This window comes from Cajanus cajan, chromosome 8 (genome assembly GCF_000230855.2).
Source record: "Cajanus cajan strain Asha chromosome 8, NIPB_CcT2T_4, whole genome shotgun sequence".
Classification (NCBI taxonomy): domain Eukaryota; kingdom Viridiplantae; phylum Streptophyta; class Magnoliopsida; order Fabales; family Fabaceae; genus Cajanus; species Cajanus cajan.
Window position 1 is genome coordinate 12,073,295 of NC_138524.1, and position 16,474 is coordinate 12,089,768.

A 16,474-nucleotide genomic window follows, 5' to 3' on the forward strand; every position below is an offset into this window, starting at 1 on the left:
AGGAGGGATAGCTGTAGACCCTTCTAAGGTAGAAGCTGTACTTGAGTGGAAAACACCTAAGTCAGTTTTTGAGATCAGGAGTTTTCTGGGGTTAGCTGGGTATTATAGGAGGTTTATAGAGGGTTTTTCTAAATTAGCATTACCTTTGACCAAATTGACTAGGAAGAATCAACCTTTTGTGTGGGACTCTAAGTGTGAAGAGAACTTTTAGGAACTTAAGAGGAGGTTAACTAGTGCCCCTATTTTAGCATTACCTGACCCTAATGAAACCTTTGTAGTGTATTGTGATGCCTCTAAGATGGGTTTAGGAGGGGTACTTATGCAGAAGGGAAAGGTAATAGCCTATGCTTCTAGGCAATTGAAAATCCATGAACAAAACTACCCTACCCATGACCTTGAATTAGTTGCAGTAGTATTTGTTCTTAAGTTGTGGAGGCATTACTTGTTTGGGTCTAGATTTGAAGTTTTTAGTGATCATAAGAGCCTTAAGTACTTATTTGACCAAAAAGAACTAAATATGAGGCAGAGGAGATGGTTAGAGTTCCTTAAGGATTATGATTTTCAATTAAATTACCACCCTGGCAAGGCTAATGTTGTAGCTGATGCTCTGAGTAGAAAATCCTTGAGAATCTCTTCTTTGATGATTAAGGAGTTGCACATGATTGAAGAGTTTAGAGATATGAGCTTAGTGTGTGAACTGACCTCTAGGAGTATTAAGTTGGGAGCCTTGAGAGTGACTAATAACTTGATAGATGAGATTAGAAAAGGTCAGAAAGCAGATCCTTTCTTATTGAGTCAAGTAGAGAAGTTGAATCAAGGTGTGGAAAGTGAGTTTAAAGTTGGAGTAGATGGGGTGTTAAGATTTAAGGACAGGTTATGCATTCCTAGTGTGCCTGAGCTTAAGAAAGCAATCCTAGAAGAAGGTCATAGGAGCAGCCTTAGTATCCATCCAGGAGCCACTAAGATGTACCAAGACCTTAGGAAAATGTTCTGGTGGCCTAAGATGAAGAGGGAGGTAGAGGAATTTGTGTATGCTTGCTTAGTATGTCAGAAAGCTAAAGTAGAACACCAGAAACCTTCAGGTCTGCTACAACCTTTAGATGTGCCTGTGTGGAAATGGGATAGCATCTCGATGGATTTTGTAGTAGGATTACCTAGGACAAGGAAGAACTTGGATGCTATATGGGTCATTGTGGATAGATTAACTAAGTCTGCCCATTTTATTCCCATTAACATTAGATACCCTTTGGAGAGATTAACCAAGTTGTACATAGGTGAGATTGTAAGGTTGCATGGGGTTCCTACTAGTATAGTTTCTGATAGAGATCCTAGGTTCACCTCTAGATTTTGGGAGAGCTTGCATAAGGCGTTAGGCACTAAGCTTAGGTTGAGTTCAGCATATCACCCCCAAACAGATGGCCAGACTGAGAGGACCATACAATCCTTAGAAGACTTGTTGAGAGCTTGTATCTTAGAACATGGAGGTACTTGGGATAGTTTCCTACCTTTGATAGAGTTTACCTACAATAATAGCTACCATTCCAGTATTGGGATGGCACCCTATGAGGCTTTGTATGGTAGGAGATGTAGAACACCTTTGTGTTGGGTAGAACCTGGAGAGAGTGCCATTTTAGGACCTGAGATAGTTCAACAAACCACCGAAAAGGTTAAGATGATCCAGGATAAAATGAGAGCGTCCCAAAGTAGACAAAAGAGCTACTATGATAAAAGAAGGAAAGACCTTGAGTTTAAAGAGGGAGATCATGTATTCCTTAAAGTAACTCCTTGGACTGGAATTGGTAGAGCACTTAAATCTCGCAAACTTACTCCAAGATTCATTGGTCCCTACCAGATCCTTAAAAGAGTTGGTGATGTAGCCTACCAAATTGCGTTACCTCCATCCCTATCAAATCTTCATGATGTCTTCCATGTTTCTCAACTTAGAAAATACATTCATGACCCATCTCATATTGTGGAACCCGACAACATTCAGTTAAAGGATAACCTCACTTATGAAACCATACCTTTGAGAATTGAGGACAAGAGGGTAAGGCAACTAAGAGGTAAGGAAATTCCTTTAGTTAAAGTTGTTTGGGGAGGAAACTTTGAAGAAGACGCTACATGGGAACTAGAAAATAAAATGCGGGAAGCTCATCCATTCCTGTTTTCAGGTAAATTTCGAGGACGAAATTTCTTAAAGGAGGGGAGAATTGTAACATCCCAGTTTTTATTATTATTATATGGTATTTGGTCATAATTTTGTGATTATATTTTACTTCAATTGTAGCTAATTCACATTTCATTTATGCTTAATTGTAGGCTTTAGAAATATGTGTGTTGTTGGGTTTAATTAGATAGTTGTGTATTTTTTTGTTTCTCGCTAAGCTGACTGGCAAGCCTCGGTTTTTGGGGCAGAACCTGGGCTCTAGTTATCCAAATGATACAAACTTTGTGACAATGGAAATCTAAGAGAAAACCCTACAACTTTCATGAAGAATCCATTTTCACATTCTGTCGTATAGAAGGTCAAAATCGGAATTTTATTTGTTAAAATCGTTTCTCGCTGGGCTGTTTGACAAGTCTCGGTTTTTGGGGCATAACTTGGGCTGTGATTGTCCAAATGATGCACACTTGGTGGCTATGGAAAGATAAGAGAAAAATCTAAAACTTTCATGAAGTAGCTATTCGCAAATTCGGCCGTCTAGAAGGTCAAATTCGGTGGTCAAAAATCGGTGCGGAAAAGAATATGGCATCCAACTCATCCCATTTCGTTTTGTCTAAGATTTTTTCATTATTTTCCATTTTTTTAATGTTCTATGGAGGCTATAAATAGGCCTTCACTTCTCCATTGCAAACCATCCCTCAATTCTCATTTTCTCTTCTCTTATACTCTCTTCTTCTCCTCTTCTTCTCTTTGAAGACCTAGAGGAATCCATAGGAGGTGGTTCTACCCTAGTAGAAGGAGCCTAGAGGAGGAAGCTCTTCTTTAGTTTCAGCGCCTGTTATCCAAGTAAGGGGGGAGTGAGAAACCTCGCTCTGGGTGTGGGATTGTATGCTGGGTAGTGGGATTGGCCCCCAATCCTGTGTTTGTTGTATGTCATATTGTTTGTATGTTCTAATTGCTGGGTTAATATGTGTGTATGAATAGAAATTCTGTTGTGATTGTGATTGTGAAAGTTATGAATATGATATGATAATGTGAATGTGATGTTTCTAATGATATGATGTGATGATGAAATATGATGTGAAATGGCCATGAGATATGATTGACCATGAGATAGATAATGTGATAATGTGACAATGAGATATGAAATGTGATAAAGAGAAATGACCATGGAAAGTGATAAAGTGATATGAGAATGCATAGAGTCTTGTTTGACATGCATCATTTGCATAAAGTGATAAGGGTACGATATGGAATACGCCGCCAGAGAAGGCCCCCTAGTGTAAAAACTGTGGGGATCAGTCCTTGGGGATGGCTCGGTTTGGAAGTCCCAGTCTCGCCCATTGTGTGCATGGGATGTATCTTGCGCGGCTTAGCTATCCCGACGAGACTCTGGTAGTATGTCCTTCTAGTGAGAGTGCGCAGAGGTTGTGTCCCGGCATGTACTCCTAGACTACTCTTTGTGTATTGCTAGCGGCAATATACTACGTGATAAGTGACTGGCGCCACATGCATGATAAAATGTAGTCCGTGTCCATACATGTGTCTTTTGATGTTATATGACAAATGAATATGCCTTGAATGAGTAAGATGTGATATTGTTATTAATCTATGTTATACATATTTTGTTTGTGCTTGGCTATCTGGTATATATTTCTACACTGTGAGCCGAGTGAGATGTTTTCTCACTCCCTTTTTCTTTGTGTTGTTTTTCTCTGACTGTTATACAGGTGATTATCAGTATGAGGCTGAGAATGTTGGTCGTGAAGCTTAGGCTTCTTTATGGGCTATGCTCTGATAGGACATGTGACATCGGGGCATAGATAAGATTAGATTAGGATGTTAATGTTATTATTTTGGAAACTTGAGATTTATTTCTTTGTAATTTCGGCTGATTGTGTTTGTTAAAAATGTGATACTCTTTAAACATGTTTGATTATTAAATGTTATATTTAAATTTATTGAGTTATGATATGCGGGGTAGAGGGTGTCACAGTGGGGGAGGGTACCTGAAAAGGCACTCCGACGATCAAGTAAGTATTCGGTTCAGAGCAATAAAGGCTTTATATTAGATAATAACGTACCTCATTTATGTCCCATCACCTGTGTATTTATAGTGACATACTTGGGCCTGGTGGGCTTTATGCCTTGGGAGATGGGTAATGTCTTAATTAGTCTGATCCTTCTTAGTTAGACGTGCTAATCATTGTATAATAGATGTCTTAATTTGCCATGTGTCCCTCATGAGTTGACTTCCTTTTGAATCTTCGGTCAAGCTGTTGGCCGACGAGGTATTCGGCTAACCTTGAGGTTCGAGTCTTCGGCCAAGCCTGAGGCCGAAGGGGTATTCGGCTGAGCTTGATGCCGAAGGGGTATTCGGCTGAGCTTGATGCCGAAAGGGTGCTTGTGATTATTTCTTGTCCACTTTAGAGTACTCTGGTATCTCTGATCGGGAAAGGGTATTCGGTCATGCTTGAGGCCGAAGGGGTATCCGGTCATGCTTGAGGCCAAAGGGGTATCCGGTCATGCTTGAGGCCGAAGGGGTATCAAGTTATGCTTGAGGCCGAAGGGGTATTCGGTCATGTTCCAAGCCGAAGGGGTAAGGTGTGCTCTTTATCGGTTTAGGTTCCCTTTTCGACCTGGGACCAAGCCGAAGGGGTGTTCACTAGTACACTTAATCAAAAAAAAAATTAAACGAAATTAAAACTGGATGGATGAAAATTTCTAGGATCAAGTTTCACTCAACATCAATTAGCAAATTAATTTAATTACCATATATTTTCATAAATTGTCTTTTTAAGGTAAATAAACCTACATCATTTGTTCGTTCTTTCTTTCTCAAAAGACGAATGGTATTTAATTAAATGGATGTTCAACTATTACGGTGTTTATGTTTAATTAAATCTTTTACATTTTTGTTAATATGTCAGATTCTTTTAGTTTCAACCTACTTTCGTGATTTATACAAATATTTCTTTTTCTACGAATTTGTTGTTATATATGGATTCATTTGGGTGAGAAATTTAACTTTTTATTAAATACAAATAAGTCCATTACATTTAATTACATCCGAAATCAACGATTAGTGCTGAAGATATTAGGAATTGTATGTAAATGATTCTATGTTCGAACTTTCGTATTATCTATAATCTATAATCTATAACAATAGATAAAGGGAATACGTGCGTTTGGTTTCCACTTTTTTTCAGTCCTTTTTATCCTTTAATTGTTGACATAATCACTTAAAAATTAGGACAAAATTGTAAATCTGTTATTTCATTCAAAAATTAGAAATCGACAAACCGCTGCTTCTTCTTATAATAATTTTTATATTTTTTTTTACTCAAATTTTGAGAGAAAATGGTCACCGGCACATCGAGAAGCGAAGGGTACTCTCTGCTTAAAGATTTAAGATTGGACATTGAAGTAAACGACAGAACTTTTTCACTCCACTACATTCCCTGTTACCATCATTCAAAAGGTCAAATATATATTCTCTTTTTTGTTCTTTTACAATCGTGGTTTCCCTTTATTGTTGTGGGTTTGAAATGCTGGAATTGCATGAGCTGTATATTCGTTTGTTTCTTTCTTACTTCCTCTCTTTTTTGTTAAACCAACTTCATATCACTGCAAAATCTATTCTCCATTTTAGGGTACGTTTTCTTTATATTTTGTTTCCTTTAATTTTCATTGTTGCTAATTGTAAAGTAGAATTCCATTTTCTCAACACTGAGTGTTTATCATATATGTAGATTATTCTTCCTCAATTTAATTTTTTAATTAATCAAATTAGTTTTGATGACATACAGATTTAAAACTGTGTAATAAATTTAAAAGATGATATCCTATTTTTTTTTTTTTGGAACCTATACACACTCTTTCTCTCATATTCATTTTTTTTCTACTACATTATTTGTTATATTTTGACTTCACCAGCACTTCATTGCATTTGTTGATTGGATTCGTAAGGTAAAAGCCTCCGTGCAAAGAGTAAGTGTTCACGGAAATATATAATCAAAAATTGGATAATAGACACAAAATTTATCTCACTGTACCAAACTGTGCGACTTATAAAAGTTTTGTACCATGGAGACATGTCCAAAACAACAAAACGTTTCAATTGCGGTTTCAAAGTTTTTTGTTCTGTGATATTATTTCGAAGGTTTTTGTTTTGTGATATTATTTGTTTCCAGATTTTTTTATTATTTGTAGTTAGATTTGCGATTTCAACGGATTTTAATTTATTATTTCTTTTCAGATTTTTTCAACAATATTTTTTTAAATAAATTCTACATCAAATTATTAACTATAGTCTTTTTTAACTAAATTATTTAATTTTAGTTTTTATAATTATTTTTTATATTTTTACAATGAATTTAAATTTATTCAACTTATTAAACATCTAAATTTAAAATATCCCTATTTAAAGTTTAAAATTTAAAATTTAAAATCTAACATCTAAAATTTAAAATTTATATTTTAAATTTTAAAAGTTAAAATTTATAATTTTTAATTTACAATTTACAATTTAAAATTTAAAAAACAAAATTTAAAATTTACAATTTAAAATTTAAAATTTAAAATTTGAAATATAAAATTTGAAATTTAAAAATAAAATTTTAAATTTTAAATTTCAAAATTTAATATTTAATATTTAAAATTTAAAATGTAAAATTTTAAATTTTAAATTTTAAATTTTAAATTTATTAATTAAAATTTAAAATTTAAAATTTAAATCCTAAAGTTTAAAATCTAAAATCTAAAATCGAATATCTAAAATCTAAAATCTAAAATCTAAAATCTACAATCTACAATCTAAAATCTAAAATTTCAAATTTCAAATTTCAAATTTCAAATTAAAATTTAAAATTTAAAAATTAAAATTTTAAATTTTAAATTTAATATTTAAAATTCATAATTTAAAAATTTAAATTTTAAATTTTAGAATTTAAAATCTAAAGTTTAAAATTTAAAAATTTAAATTTAAAGTTTAAAGTTTAAAATGTAAAATTTAAAATCTAAAATCTAAAATTTAAAATTTAAAATTTAAAACTTAAAATCTAAAATTTAAAATTTATATTATAAATTTTAAAATTTTAATTTGTAATTTAGAATTTAGAATTTAAACTTTAAAATTTAAAATTTAAAATTTAAAATTAGGCATATATTAAATTTTAATTCTTAATAAAATATAGTTATATATTTAATTTATAAATCTATTAAGATAGTAAATTTAAATTTAAAATTTAAATTTTTTAATTTAAAATTTAAAATTTAAAATCAAAAATTAAAAAATTTATATTTTAAAATTTTAAATTTTAAATTTTAAAATTTAAAATCTAAAGTTCAAAATTTTAAAGTTTAAATTTAAAGTTTAAAGTTTAAAATGTAAAACTTAAAATCTAAAATCTAAAACTAAAAAATTTACACTTTAAAAATTTAAATTTTAAATTTTAAAATTTAAAATCTAAATTTAAAAAATTTATACTTTAAAATTTTCAATTTTAAAATTTAAAATTTAAAATCTAAAGTTTAAAATTTTAAAGTTTAAATTTAAAGTTTAAAGTTTAAAATGTTAAACTTAAAATCTAAAATCTAGAATTTAAAATTTAAAATTTGAAATTTAAAATATAAAATTTAAAATTTATATTTTAAATTTTAAAAGTTAAAATTTATAATTTGTAATTTAGAATTTAGAATTTAAAATTTAAAATTTATACTTTAAAATTTAAAATTTAAAATTCAAAATTTATTATTTAAAATTTAAAATTAGTCATATAGTAAATTTGAACATTTATTTAAAATATAGTTATATATTTAAATTTACAAATCTATTTAGATAGTAAATTAAAATTTAAAATTTAAGTATTAAAATTTAAAATTTTTTAATTAAAAATTAAAATTTAAAATTTAAATCCTAAATTTTAAAATCTTAAATCTTAAATCGAAAATATAAAATCTAGAATCTACAATCTACAATACAATCTACAATCTAAAATCAAAAATCTAAAATCTAAAATCTAAAATTTCAAATTTCAAATTCCTACTTTTAAATTTAAAATTTCAAATTTCAAATTTCAAATTCCAAATTTAAATTTAAAATTTAAAATTTAAAATTTAAAATTTAAAATTTAAAATCTAAAATTTAAAATTTAAAATTTAAAATTTAAAATTTAAAATTTAAAATTTAAAATTTAAAATTTAAAATTTAAAATTTAAAGTTAAAAATAAAAAAATTTATAATTTAAAAATTTAAATTTTAAAATTTAAAACTTAAAATCTAAAGTTTAAAATTTAAAATTTAAAATTTATAATTTATAATTTCAAATTTCAAATTTCAAATTTCAAATCTAAAATTAAATAATTTATAATTTTAGAATTTAAATTTTAAAATTTCAAATTTAAAATCTAAAGTTTCAAATTTTAAATTTTAAATTTAAATTTTAAAGTTTAAAATGTAAAATTTAAAATCTAAAATCTAGAATTTAAATTTTAAAATTTAAAATTTAAAATTTTAAAATTTAAAATTTAAAATCTAAAATCTAAAATTTAAAATTTAAAATTTATATTTTAAATTTTAAAAGTTAAAATTTATAATTTGTAATTTAGAATTTAGAATTTGAATTTAAAATTCAAAATTTAAAATTTTAAATTCAAAATTTAATATTTAAACTTTAAAATTAGGCATATATTAAATTTGAATTATTAATAAAATATGGTTATATATTTAAATTTATAAATCTATTAAGATAGTTAATTTAAATGTGATTTTTTTTATAATTTTAAAAGGAAAAAATGAATTCAGAAAATAGAGATATTTTAAATATAAATTTCATAATTTACAATTTAAAATCTAAAGTTTAAAATTTTAAATTTCGAATTTAAAGTTTAAAATTTAAAATCTACAATCTAAAATTTAAAATGTAAAATTTAAAATTTAAAATCTAAAATCTAAAATTTAAAATGTAAAATTTAAAATTTAAAATTTAAAATTTAAAATTTAAAATTTAAAATTTAAAATTTAAAATTTAAAATTTAAAATTTAAAATTTAAAATTTAAAATTTAAAATTTAAAATTTAAAATTTAAAATTTAAAATTTAAAATTTAAAATTTAAAATTTAAAATTTAAAATTTAAAATTTATAATTTATAATTTATAATTTATAATTTAAAATTTAAAATTTAAAATTTAAATTTAAAATTTAAAATTTAAAATTTAAAATTTAAAATTTAAAATTTAAAATTTAAAATTTAAAATTTAAAATTTAAAATTTAAAATTTAAAATTTAAAATTTAAAATTTAAAATTTAAAATTTAAAATTTAAAATTTAAAATTTATAATTTATAATTTATAATTTATAATTTATAATTTATAATTTATAATTTATAATTTATAATTTATAATTTATAATTTATAATTTATAATTTATAATTTATAATTTATAATTTATAATTTAAAATTTATAATTTATAATTTATAATTTATAATTTATAATTTATAATTTATAATTTATAATTTATAATTTATAATTTATAATTTATAATTTTTAATTTATAATTTATAATTTATAATTTATATTTTAAATTTTAAAATTTAAATTTAAAATTTTAAAAGTTAAAATTTAAAATTCGTAATTTAGCATTTAAGATTTAAAATTTAAGATTTAAACTTTAAACTTAGACATATATTACATTTGAATTTGTATTAAAATATAGTTTTTTTTTTGGATAAGCAATGTATTAAAATATAGTTATATATTTAAATTTTTAAATGTATTAAGATAGTAATTTTAAATATGATTTTTTTATAATTTTATACGGAAAAATTCAATTTAGAAAATAGAGATATTTGAAATTTACATTTTTAATAAATTGAGTAAAATTAAATTCTTTGTAAAAATAATACACCAAAAAAAGTATAAAAAAATCCTTCTTATTTAAAATCCTTCTTATATGTCAAATAAATAATAGAAAATATTAACGGAATAAAAAGTATAAAAAAAATAAAAGAATTAATTTAGTAGCGTGAATGAGACTCTAATTCGTTAATTATGAACGCGTTACTTCACTGAAATTTGTGCTCTTCTCCGCCTCACTACATAAAAATCTATCTCTATTTTTAAGTACGTCTTTGTGGTTTATAAGGTTGACTATTTCAATTCCAAGATGATTCAAACGTGAAACGTACCGTTTCCACCATAAGGTTTTTATCCCTATGTCTCTGTGTTTGTGGTAATAAAAGCACATACATTGTTTTTATTTTGTTTAAAATTAATTTTGGTGCTTCCATGTTATAAGAAATAGTTTTTTTTAAAGTGCATGCCAATTTGTGGTTCACACGTGCATTCATACACATGACACAGGAAGTCACATTTAGTCTTTGGTTTTGTTTCATTTGTGTGTAAATTCACTCATTCATTTACTTCAATTTTCGCTACGTGACTTTAAATTTTCTCCATCAATTTATTTTATTAAAATAATTTAATTTTTTGGCCTATCTATTTTTCGGTCCTATATTTTCGTAGAGGATGATACAATCCCTTTCATGATGTGCAGTTGTAAAAAAATATTTAATGGATTATATGATTTTCATAACTATTATATATTCGCATGTTACGATTTTCTTTTTACTTTATTTTACTTACAAATTCATCGCATGTAACGACTCAAAATGATATTTTGTTAGTTTTGCCACATGTACATATGTTGTTGATCTTAGAAAGTAATGACAAATTACGTGACCCTGAAGATTATGATAGCGTTGTGAGGGCAGAAATACCTAAATTTGAAGATGAACCACAATTGCATGATGTTGTACTAAAGCACATGATTCATGGGCCTTGCGGAACTTTGAATCCCAATTCTCCATGTATGAAGAATGGACGGTGCAAAAAAATGTATCCAAAAAAATTTTACCAAGAGACACGCCAAGGTCATGATTCATATCCACAATATAGAAGACGATTTAACCACCCAGTATCTGTTAATAGAAATGTCACTATTGATAACAGATGGGTGGTTCCTTATAACCCTTGGTTACTTTTAAAGTACAACTGTCATATAAATGTTGAAGTATGCAGTAGCATCAAAAGTATTAAGTATTTATATAAATATGTCTACAAAGGTCCAGATCGAATATCAATGGAGGTTTGTAGTGTAACACCCCGAATTTTTCTACTAATACAATGAATAATTATTATTTATTTTTGTATTTATGAAGATTATTTTTTTATAATTATTTTGATTAATTAAATGGGTTTGATTAAAATTTCAAAGGTTATTAATAATAATCATTTATGAAAATTATTTTGTATAATATAATTAATTATGATATTTTGTTATAATTATTATTTGAAGAAAATCATGTTTTAAATTGTTTTGATATTTTATTCTAATTTGATATATATATATATATGTTAATTATTTATTTATTAATTAACAGTCCTGGATTTTTGTAGCTCTGGAACAGACCGTTCCACTTTGGGAACGGGCCGTTCCGGATGTGTTTTTAAAGGACAAAGTGTTGACTCAGAACGGGCCGTTCTGGTTTTGGAACGGGCCGTTCTGGGAGAGATTTTTGTACATGCTCTATGTGCCTAGAACGGGCCGTTCCGGATTCGGAACGGGCCGTTCTGGCCGCGGCCTGGTGCCTATAAATAGAGCGTTTTGCACTCTTTAAAATTCATTTTCTTCATTTTCTTATCTTTTTCCTCCTTTCTCTCTGAAGACAAAGGGGAACCTAGAGGGGGCGACCAACAAGATTCAGCTCCTACTTATCGAGGTAAGGGGGAGTGAGAAATCTTGCTCTGGATGTGGGAATATATGTTGGGTAGTGGGATTGGCCCCCAATCCTGTGTTTGCTGTATTTTTTTGTATGCTCATGTATGAGGGGTTTCTCCCAATTGTATCTGTTTTGTTTATTATTTTTCTTATATGCAATTAATTATATGATTTGAGATCTCTATGGGTTTCTATGGGGCACCCTATGAGAAATAGGCAAAATATAAATATTTTCTGTTTTGATTTCTGATTGCTCTATTATATTCCTTGTTGAATGTGATGTGTAAGTATGTGATTAATTTTGAGAATAAATATGTTTTGATATGATTTAGAGTGCTCTATGGTTTCTTATGGGAAACCCTATGAGAAATAGACAAAATATAAATATTTTCTGTTTTGATTTCTGATTGCTCTATTATATTCCTTGTTGAATGTGATGTGTAAGTATGTGATTAATTTTGAAAATAAATATGTTTTGATATGATTTAGAGTGCTCTATGGGTTCCTATGGGAAACCCTATGAGAAATAGGCAAAATATAAATATTTTCTGTTTTGATTTCTGATTGCTCTATTATATTTCTTGTTTGATGAGATGTAAAAATATGTTTTTAATTTTATAAATAAATGAGTTTTGATATAAATTAAAGTGCTCTGTGGAGGCCTTGTGAATATGATGAGATAATGTGAAATGTGATTGAAACATGAGATATGAAATGTGATAATGAAATATGATGTGAAATGACCATGAGAAATGATAATGAGATATGAGAATGCATAGAGTCTTGAATGACATGCATCATTTGCATAAGTGTTTTAAGGGTACGATATGGAATACACCGCCAGAGAAGGCCCCCTAGTGTAAAAGCTTTGGGGATTAGTCCTTGGGGATAGCTCGGTTTGGAAGTCCCAGTCTCACCCATTGTGTGCATGGGATGTATCTTGCGCGGCTTAGCTATTCCGACGAGACTCTGGTAGTATATCCTTCTAGTGAGAGTGCGCAGAGGGTGTGACCCGACATGTACTCCTAGACTACTCTTCGTGTATTGCTAGCGGCAATATGCCATGTGATGTTTTACTGGCGCCACATGCATGATAATATGTAGTCCGTGTCCATGCATATGCATTCTTAATGTTATATGATAAATTGATAGTTTATGTCTTGGATGAGTGTGATGTTATTATTAATTTATCTATGTTATACTTATTTTGTTTGTGTTTGGCTATTCGGCGTATATTTCTACACTGTGAGCTAGAGTGAGATGTTTCTCACTCCCTTTTCTCGTGTTGTTCTGTTTTGACTGTTATACAGGTGATCATCAGCGTGAGGCTGAGGATGTTGGTGATGAAGCTTAGGCTTCTATGTTGGGTTTTGCTCTGGTAGGACATGTGACAGCAGGACATAGATAGAATTAGTTTAAAGATGTTCTTATTAAATTATTTTAGAAAATTCAGTTTTATTTCTTTGTAATTTTACCGGCATGTTATTTGGATTAAGTTTATGAATGTGAACTCTTTACCCTTACGTGGCTGGAAATTTGATTTTTAATAATGAAAATTTTTTATATTTTTTTATAATTACTGTATATGTATGTTGGGGTAGAGGGTGTCACATGTAGAGGTTCAAATTTAGATGAGGTTCAACAATATATTGATGCAAGATGGATTTGTGCTCCAGAAGCTTTGTGGAAGATATTTAGATTTATTCTTTATCGAATATATTCATCTATTGAAAGATTACAAATTTACTTACCAAATCGCCAACAAGTGCGATTTTATAATCATGAAAGAATCACTGATGTTCTAAACAATGACCATAACTCTAAAACAATGTTGACACAGTTCTTTGCCCTAAATCGCAGAGATCTAAATTCAAGGGGCTATTTGTATAGAGAGATTCCAGAACATTATTGTTGGCATAGGGGGATAAGGAATGGTATCGAAGAAGGTCACCAAAGAAAGTCATTGGTAGGATTTATACAGTATCTCCTTCAGAAGGTGAAAAATTCTACCTACGGGTTCTATTATCTCATTTAAAAGGTCCAATGAGTTGGGATGATATGCTTTCACCAAATGGAACATGTTTTACCACATTCAAGAAAGCGGCTGAGCATTGGGGCTTTTTAGAAAGTGATAATAGTATTCACGAATGCTTAGTTGAAGCATCAAGTCTACAAATGCCTTATGCTTTAAGGAGTGTGTTTGTAACTATATTAATCTTTTGTGAACCAACCAATGTTAGGCAACTTTGGGATGATTTTTACACCTACATGATGGAAGACTATCCTTCAACAAGCGTTGCTGTGACAACAAATTTCATTAACATGTTATTAAAGGATTTGAATGACTTTTTGATTCAACATGGAAAACAAATCACAGATTATGATTTGCCAACAATAACAATGGAGAATACTCATAGTTCTTTGATGCCAAGGGTTATACAAGAGGAGTTATCCATCCAGCTAGATAATGAAGATGCAGAATTTGTGATTAAATTAAATAATGATCAATTAATTGCATTCAATGCAATTATGGATGTTATCAACAATAAACAAAGTCAAGTTTTCTTTGTGGATGGACCAGGAGGAACAGGTAAAACATTCTTTTATCGCACTTTAATTGCAAATGTGAGAAGCAAGGGACAAATTATTTTAGCAACTGCCTCTTCTGGTATAGCTGCCACACTATTACCTGGTGGTCGAACTGCACATTCTAGATTTAAGATACCAATCAATGTAGAGGCAGATTCATTTTGTTCTATAAGTAAACAATCTAATCTTGCGAAACTAATTAGAGAAACCACAGCAATCATTTGGGATGAAGCACCCATGACAAATAGATATGCTCTGGAAGCATTAGACAGATCATTAAAGGATATTCTAGATTGTAATGCTCCATTTGGTGGTAAAATCATGATATTGGGAGGGGATTTTCGTCAGGTGCTTCCTGTTGTTCCAAAGGGTACTAAGGCACAAATGATATATGCATGTATTGTTAAGTCTCATTTATGGCCTATCACAAAGGTTTTACATTTGAGACAAAACATGCGATCATTACAAGATCCTAATTTTGCAGAATATCTAATGCGCATTGGAGATGGTAATGAACCTACCAAATTGGATGATATGATCAAAGTTCTCCATCAAATTGAAATAACATCGGAAGGGGAAAATTCAATACAAAAACTTATTCGTGACACATTTCCACATTTAGAATCTCATACATGGGATGCTTCTTATATGGTACAAAGAGCCATACTAACGCCAAAAAATGAGGATGTTCAAAAGCTTAATGACATTATCATCAACTAATTCCTAGGAGAAGAACGACATTTGTTATCATTTGATGAGGTTGAAGGGGACACACACAACTTATATCAACAAGAATACTTGCACTCTATTACTCCAGGTGGTTTTCCACCACATAATCTGAAGGTTAAAAAAGGTGCACCGTTGATGTTGTTGTGAAACATAGATCCTAAAGCTGGCTTATGTAATGGAACAAGGTTATTATGCTGTGGATTCTTTATGAATATGTTGGATGTTGAAATCCTAATAGGTCATAATGTTGGAAAGAGATCTTTTTTTCCTAGGATTAAACATAAGACAACAGAAAGTGCAGGACTTCCCTTTGTACTTATTAGGAAGCAATTTCCTGTGAAACTAAGTTTTGCAATTACCATAAATAAGTCACAGGGACAAACAATACCCAATGTTGGAATTTATCTTCCGCGACATGTTTTTGGTCATGGTCAATTATATGTTGCTTTGTCAAGAGGTGTTTCTCAAGCTTCAACGAAAATTCTTATTAAAGAAGGCAAACTTGAAGGGGAAGATGGAAACTTTACGAAAAATATTGTTTTTAAAGAGATTTTGTTATCTCAAAATCAGGTGTTGCACCTTTTAATTTAGAACTATGATGGATTTAGATTAATACTTGATACTGATATACAAAAAATTAAATTTGTTTCTTTTATTTTTTTATTTACAGTCAAATTAAGATTCAAGGAGATCCTCCAGTTATATGAAGAGATCAGTAGAAAGAATTTGAATATGTATTTTGACAAACAGGTATTATTATTATTATTATTAGATGGTATTTGGTCATAATTATTTTAATAATTATAGAGGAATATTATTTTGTACGTTTTAAATAATTATTATTTTGGACAATTATTTTGTACGTATTAAATAAGTATTTTTATTAGCTTTTTTAAATAAATATTTATATGTTTTAAGAGAAGGTTGATTTTATATGATATTTTGTTATTGAAATTATATTATTATATTTAGGGTCAGAAATATATTATTATTATAGAGAAAAAATATTTTATAATATACATGTATTTATTTTATTTAATTATTTTGAGGAAAATTAGAAGTGGGTTAGAAGAGAAGGAAAATGGGTTGGGTTGACCCAGTCCAATGGATTAATTTTAAGAAAGGAGTCAGGTGGTGTTAACCCTATCTGCCTCATTTGCGTTCTTAAGGGTTAGGAAAAAAAAAGAGGAGAAACAAAGAGCTCTAAGGAAG

The 16,474-nt window shown here is 28.6% G+C and overlaps 1 pseudogene; it reads left to right on the forward strand.

The window, feature by feature from the left end:
* The first annotated feature begins 9,840 nt into the window (after positions 1–9,840).
* Positions 9,841–15,888, forward strand: LOC109788933 (uncharacterized; annotated as a pseudogene).
* The last annotated feature ends 586 nt before the right edge of the window (positions 15,889–16,474 follow it).